General features: G+C 38.2%; 1 pseudogene; it reads right to left on the bottom strand.

Annotated features, from left to right (window-relative positions):
* Positions 1-3,446: 3,446 nt before the first annotated feature.
* Positions 3,447-5,375, bottom strand: LOC149208823 (lysine-specific demethylase JMJ27 pseudogene; annotated as a pseudogene).
* Positions 5,376-8,119: the final 2,744 nt, after the last annotated feature.

Here is an 8,119-nt window from a genome sequence, read left to right as displayed (position 1 = left end):
GCATTTTAATGGAATGTGATTGCTTGTTTCTGTGTTAAGATATCTGCAAATTTCCTTGCTGACACTTTCACATCAATGTAGGAGAAGTCCTTATAATCAAATGGGTATTTATCCCAGGAGTTTATTCTTGCGCATTCTCAAACTTTCAAGGCTTGCATATGTGCCATAAATCATAGACAAGTACCCAGACTTGGAAGAAAACTCAAAGTTAGAACCTCTTTTGACAGCGTATAGGTCCTCCTCATAAGACAGTTGTAGAGACTTCTCCCTTCAACACGGTTATGGATTTGTTGTAGAGAAAGACTTAGTTATGGATTTGTCTGTCTCAAAAAACAAAGGAGTTTTTTATATCTAAATATGGAGGGAAGTAGGGCCTTTTTTGGGAAAATTTGCTTTCAATCTCATAATATCCGACCACTAGATTTCAATTTTATTCTTCAATATGTTATTTAAAACCTCCCACGACATTTTTCATTTAGTGTAATAGAATTTGGCCTTTGTTCCCAAAAATATTTTCTAAATAGAGTGCCACCATTTACCAGTCCTAAAATTTGAGTGATTTCCTCAATATTATTTCAATTGTAACCTTTAGGATTAGCTTTCTGTTTGCATCATCTTTCATGCCAACATTAGAATTCGATATTCTCCTTTCTAATGCCAGCCAATTGTTCTTAAATATTCCAGCTATTGTCACAGTTATCTTTATGTCATCTTGCATACCTGAAAGATATACTAGGGTTAATTATATGTTGCAACATTACAATTTTCATCAGGCTTAGAATTAATAATATATAAAACAATATAATGATAGCTGGCCAAACCAAAATTTTGGACTCTACCTACATCATCTCCATGTCTGATTTCTCAATATTTCCATGCATTCTACAGGCGTAAAGCAAGGAACTGTAAATACTTGTGAAAGATAGATTTTCAATAACACCATATGCATCATTCATGCACCCACTTAGACTGTAAAGTTTAACCAAGGGCATATTGCATTGCTCTGGGGAAAATTCCATAATATTGACTTATGCATTGAAAATAATGTCAGTTCTCATCAAGTAAACCTGAATGGCTACAGGCAGAAAAAGCACCAAGAAAGTGACATGATTGGGCTTGATGTGCTATGCTTAACCTTTTCAGAATGAAAAAGCTGAATATTATTATATGAGGGATATAAAGTTCAAAATTTACATCATATACACTCCCATTTGCAGAGAAAACCAGATGAAATCACCATGGGAGAATTCCAGTGAATAGCTAAGGAAAATTTGACTGAAACATAGTGTTCTGGGAGATCTCCAAAACAAAACATGATCACATAGAGAAACAGGAAACATATGGATGTACAGAAACATCATGTACACCATCCATAAACAAGATGATAAAAGAAACAGCCACATAAAGATCAGAGACCCGTCCATGGAAACCTGTGAAGAAAACAGAAATGAAACTAGAAGTCCGGCAAAATAAACTCTTGGATATGATAGCTTACTCCCTCAGATAGAACCTGCAAAAACCAAAAACCAGTAGCATCCTGTAGACCTGTTTTAGACAGTGAATCTGCCAGATAATTTTTGTCTCTGCGAATATGGTGGATAGAACTACCAACCATGGAATCCCAGAAAAAACTGATCCTCCCCATCCAGCCAATCAAATGTGGAACTGTAATATGGATCTTACCAGAGATGTAGTCGACCATAACCTTCGAATCCCCAAAAATGGAAACATGTTGTAGATTAAGGAAGAGGCAAAATTTTAATAACCCTGCGAGAGCCATGGCCTCCGCTTTACTATTAGAACCACTCCCCCCGTTCCAGTGAATGGAGAACTGAGTGCTTTCATCTACCATGATCAGGATGCCACAGCCACATGTGCCTTGCTGTTCCGCACCGTCGAAATACGCCTTTGGGAAGGGAGAGATTTCCAAAGATTGTTCAGTGGATTCGCCCCTTCTTTGGATAATAGCTTTCTGTGGAAGGGCTTCATAAGTAGCAACGATTTTAACAAAGATTTCTGAGCTAGCCATTTTTGAATCGTTAAAAATGATGTAGTTCCGCCATTTCTAGATGTGCCACAGGGTAGAGATTATTATCCTTCGCCAATTTAACTTCTGTACGCTGCACCAGAGGAGCATATCCATTATTGAAGCATGTGCCTTGAGTTTAATTCCATAACTGTTCTCCAGAAACTGCCAAATTTGCTGAGAACGATAGCATCTTATGAACAGGTGATCATTATTTTCCCCTTCAGATCTGCACAGAGGACATATGCCTGGACCGATCCATCCGCGCTTCCTCAAATTCTCCCAGGTTAAAATCTTATTATGAAAGGTGAGCCACGCGAAGTGTATCATTTTCGATGGACAGCCATCCTTCCAGTAAATGTGAGGAAATATCGGATTGATCGGGGATCGTTTTGATTGCAAGATGTGCTGATATACTTCTTTGACCCTTATATTATTCATCTCCTTTGAGTGGCTCCATATTAAAAAGTCAGATTCCACATTGCGAAATATTCCACAATTCCTAAGACTCACCCTTATGAGATCCCACTGATTTGCTATCGAGTGAGGCATCTGAAGTGTGTCTGCGCTTTTCCATAGTGGAATAGGCCCCTGCCATTCATCAATCAGACTATCCCAATAGAAATATCCCCTTCTGTGGAAGAAATTCAAAAGAGATTCAGGAATTTTAGACACCCCGCTGCTTCCCTTAAAATGATCTTTGCCAATAAGAATCTTGCTACCATTTTGAAAATGCCAGATATGATTCTTCAGAAAATAAGATTCAATCTTGCGGAGGCTATTCCAAATAGATGATCCATATGGCACCCCGATCATTCCTTTTCTGTACCAGAAAATAAAATCCTTCCTTTTTAAATATTTCGCCTGAATCATGTTACACCATGGACCAACACCATGAACAGCTCTCCACAAAGATTTGCATAAAAGGGCCCTTCCAAAAGATTGCATATCAAGTAAGCCCCAACCGCCCATGTTCTTTGGCAAAGAGATGCTGGCTAATTTTGTGAGATGAAACTTCCTCTTGTCTGCTTGGCCTCCCCAGATGAAATTGGCAGACAGTCTATTCAAGCTTTTAATAATGCTTACACGAATAGCAAATAAATGAGCCCAGTAGACCGTGAGCTGGTTCAAAACTGATTGTACAAGAACTACTCTTCCCGCCAGTGTTAGACACTTGAATTCCCATGCTGATATCCTTTTGTGGAATCTGTCAAGGATCCAACTCCAATCGGATTTTGTGTAGCCATTTGCTTTGATCTGGAAACCCAAATACTTCATACCACAGCTGATAGGTTGCGCTTTGATTCCAAATAGTTCTGATAACCATTCTATAGCTTCTTGATTATTTTCATTGTGATAAATTGCAGATTTCTCATTGTTGACTATCAAGCCCGTAGCCATCTGAAAGTTTTTAATAATTTCATAGTAACATGTCCAGGTAACCCTTCAAGTTTCTAACTTGATGAGGACATCCAGCTGGAATAAAAACTGCCTCACCAAGGTGTTGTTCAAATGTCCATGGCTCTACTTGGTATTCCTCTTTCAATTTCTTTTTATGACCTTCATTCAAGTAAAAAGTTTGATCATGAATGGGGTGGACAACCGAATCAACCGATACATTTCTGCTATGTCTGAAGTCTTGACAGTGCTTTAATAAATAATCCTGTAACTTTGGTATGTCCTCTCTCCGGAAAATGTCCCAAAGAGCCCCACCACGTGTGACATCTAAACTATTCTCTCTATTGGCAATCCTTCCTTCCACCTTTGTTGGTATTGTACCAAGATCCTTTTGTTCACTACTATGAGCTTTCCACTTTTCTGAACCATCATATTTTGCTCCATCTATATCCCAATTTTGCTCTTCCATATAATCAAGAGACTTTGCCCTCAAACTAGATTCAATGTCATTATCATTAAGGCATTCATCAATAGTTTGACTTGAAGAAACTTTTCTGTTGCTTTGAGACACAGAAACATCAAATGATGATGCCTCAATTTTAGTTGTTTTTCCTCTTCTTCACCAAAGGAATTTCCAATCCTATCTGAGTCTTCATAAAGTTCTTCCGAGTCTAATGCTCTTAATGATCTTTGAATTTTATCTATCTTAAGTTGCTGCCACCCTGGGAACTTGACTTCAGCTGTATGAGTCAATACATTTACCACATCATACATATCACAGTGCAGCTTAGTAACAGAATCACCTCGGCCAAGTTCTTCACTTGTCCCATAAGCAATGTAAGTTCTGGGTCCTATATCAGGCTTTAAGCAATTATCAGGAAGCTTTGCTGCCAGATTAAGAAGGCCCCATTCAGGATGTGTGTACTCATGAAAGGGCAATGCATTAATGAATTCAGCTCTATGGCGTGGTAAACGTTCTTCAAAGAAATTTCGTGGTGGCCAATCCTTCAGCTTCAACATCAAAGGCCAACCATTTTTATGCATTTGACCATCTGCGTACCCTTTGAAAAATTGGTTGACGCTGATTTCAATTTCGCACCAATTTAAGCAATCAATGGCCTTTATCTTTGTCTCCTCATTAAACTTGCCATTCATAGTCTCTCGAACAGGCCGCAACATGACCAATGGGTCCCAGCTCAGACTGGAAGTGCCTTCAAGAACATTCTGCACAATGACCGGTTGACCTCTAATCCAGTGTTTCTGGAAATGCTCAAGGCCTTCTTCTTTAGTATCCTGTACAGTTGGACAGTACAAATAATTGTCACTGTTGTCCTTCCTATGAGCTGCTTGGCGTAAATTCCTTTCAGAATATCCATTTTTCCCATAAGAACCAGACTTGAAGCATGAGGTACAGGAGTGAGAAATTTTCAAGCCCTCTGCGACTTTGCAGCTGCTGGCCATTTCCTCTGCCTCTTTGTCAAGTTTTGCAATCATATTCATTCTATAAATGCGTTTTAATTCTAATAAATGACAACCACAGCCACCATATTCGGCATGGAATGCTACCATCACTATTAGCCTTCCAATCTGGTAATCTGTCTGTAGGGTCTACAGTGCTATTGCTAGTAACCTGGGAGTGAAGCTCCCAACCTGATCTTCCGCCCGACACCTTTGTTTGCTTATTTCTTGGTAATCCCTCTCTAGAATAACCTCTATCTGTATACTGTTGTTGGGCCAATCCTGCTTTACCACCACCTGGTTGACAACCTTCTCGAAGCCCCGAACAACAACTGAGACAAAGATCATATGAAAAATATGGGCATTTCCGATGGTAATTAACAATTGATGTCTTGCAGTTGTCACAGAACAGATGCTCATCTGCATTAAGTTTGGCTTTAGGAATCTCCGGCTTTATTGTTGGTTCACCTAATGCCTTATTATTATATTCCATAACAGACATCCAAGAATATATGTGTGACATCAATTTGCTTGATTGCACATCAATTCTATCTTTAGCGGAAGAATGTGCTTTTAGCATTGAGAAGACGTGATCGTTCAATGTTCTCGACTTCTTTGCATTTTCCAGATCCTACCCATAATTCGTTGGTTTTGATGTTTCTCTTGATGTCAAATATGTTATTACTACATTATCCACTTCTACAGCATTAATATTTGTATACACAAAGTCAAATAGGTCAAAGTGAAGTTGTTGACAAAGCAAGTATATTATTGTACAACCTCCCCAAGCTACTAAATCACCAAATCGTTGTTGATTTCCTATTAAATCTTCAATCATCTCTCCACAAAATACAAATTGAAGGCTGCTATAAATCCAATAGAAATCTCTTGAGGAAGTAATGTCGATGAAACCTTTCTTTAGAGTTGGATCCCATTTATCACGCACCATGTCCAAGGCTACACTCATGAAAGCAAGAGTGTAGTCTAAAACACTTCCTATCTGTATATTGCTGATATAGAATGAATAAGTTGCTTCAACTTGCTTGGACATGGTATGAATGATGATGGCTAGAAGCAAAGTGGATGTGACAAAACTTCATTTGTTGCAGCATTAAAAACAGTTACAATAGAATTTTTACCACCTTCCAGAATTATTTTCTATTTTCATATGGAGCATATAGATTAAGGATACGAAATCTTGTCAAATAACCCCGACAATATCCCGATAAAATGATGCCAACGAAGGATTTGTAAGCCAAAAGGGAGAAAATTTTGGGATTCCATATAGCGGAAAGACCTCCAGAATTCCTTAGTGGATTGGTTGTGTAGACCGCCCAATTTGGGCATAAAATCAAGAGGATATTCTGAACTTTGTCCCTATCTACCATTGTTTTCTGTAACAACACCAAAGCAGGCTTTCTGGTTTGAATTATATTATGCAGTGTTCGACAAGACTGTAGTGATCCAAAACTTCTGATATTTAATGACATGATCCTCAATTAGATTGGGTTGCTACGGGATAGTCTTCTATAAGGACCCGTGAATATGAGGTCTTTGTTTCTTCGTATTAGTAATAAGAAGTTCCTAGATCAATGTTTGGATAGAGAGTTGCTTCATTGGTTTCAGAAAAGTAAGTGTTGAGCTCTGACCCAACTCCATTACATGAGGATATATTTTTGTATTTAGTATCCTTTTTCTTCTTAGTTGATCCATTTCTAGGGAAATCCATATTATTAAAAGACTTTGTCTCCTGAAAAAGGTCTTCTTAACTGACAACGATTCGAGGCCCAGTGATTCATCCATTTTTAGATTTTCCACATCAACATCAATTAAGACAGGGGAAGTATTTGCTTGTATATTATCATGTTGAGAAGGATATGTTGCATAAGGCCTCAATTTTGGATGTCAACTGGGTTCATTTCCTTTTGTAATATATCGAATTTGGCCAACCTCCGGAGTGAAATTTTTATCTTCATTATTCGCCGAGTTTCCCCGTCCATATGGCCTATCTTGGGAATCTATTTCTTGAGTATTAATTCCTGGAGTCGACATACTGTTATCCTTTCTACTACTATTGTTTATAGGAACTTATTCTAGTGCAGGCACCTACACTTCATTTGGCAGCTCCCAAGGGGCATGTTCTTTCTTGGGAAAAGTATGATTTTGATTTATGCCTATAGCCTTACCATACATTTTGATGTCATCCCAACCAAGTCTATGTAGGAATTTCGCTATTAGATGTGTGGTATTATGGCATCCCAAACATGTAAAAGGGGTTCCCCAGTAATCCACTCGTTTTATGATAGATTGTGTACTCTAATAGATATCAAGGGTAGCTGGGAGACCTTCTATGGAATCTGGTTCAATGAAAAACCATGCTACTCATTTTTCTAGAAGGCCAGCACACCCTTCATCGACATAATAGAATTTTCCTATCTTGTTGGCAATTTCCATGATTTCCTTCTTGGTCCATAGTTCCAAAGGAAGGCCAGGGAGTTTAACCCATATGTATTTTCGCTGGGGATCTTCTTTAATAGGATTAAATCTGACCGTCTAATTCTACAAGCATAAAAATCCCCTACCTTTCACGCATGAGATTGAGCCAATCCTATCTGCATCTTCCACTGTCATGAAGTGGAATCCAAACCAACTATTGAGGAGCATGCTTACCTTCGGTCTATTTCCAACAATACAGAACCAACATTCTGCACCCATTCTTTCATTTGTCCACTAGACATCCTAATGTGTTCCCAGTGGTCCACCAATACCTTATGCTTCATCTTTACCACATTATCCCAATATATATCAATACCCATAATGAGTTTTTGTATCTGTTCTTGGGTCTTGATCGATTTCTTTTACGTTTGTCTATTTTTTTTGGATCGGGTTCCATTTGAAGATTCCTTTCCAAGATATGTATCTGAGTCCTCATGTTGGGATGTTTTCAACAGGCCAATGGATGTGGGAACTTGATTTGGTCTTCCCAGTCTCTCTGCAAATTCATTTTCTATGACTATCGATACTTCTATAATTTTCCTGTCATCATAAATCTATTCCATAGAAAAAGATTGACCAACCATGTCAATATTGACTATTAGAACTGCATTACTTTTTAAAGCCAATGTATTGGTCAGCACAATGCTACTACATATGGGTTAAAATAAAATCCAAATAAAATATGAAAGTGTGACCGATTTTATTTGTACTATAGAACAAAGGCTAGTGGGTTAATCTCCT

Source organism: Pinus tabuliformis, chromosome 1_2 (genome assembly GCF_031772625.1).
Source record: "Pinus tabuliformis cultivar Carrire ecotype Pingquan chromosome 1_2, CPIR1, whole genome shotgun sequence".
NCBI classification, from domain to species: domain Eukaryota; kingdom Viridiplantae; phylum Streptophyta; class Pinopsida; order Pinales; family Pinaceae; genus Pinus; species Pinus tabuliformis.
Note: the sequence above shows the minus strand (reverse complement) of the source record. Positions and strands in the feature narration are given on the sequence as shown.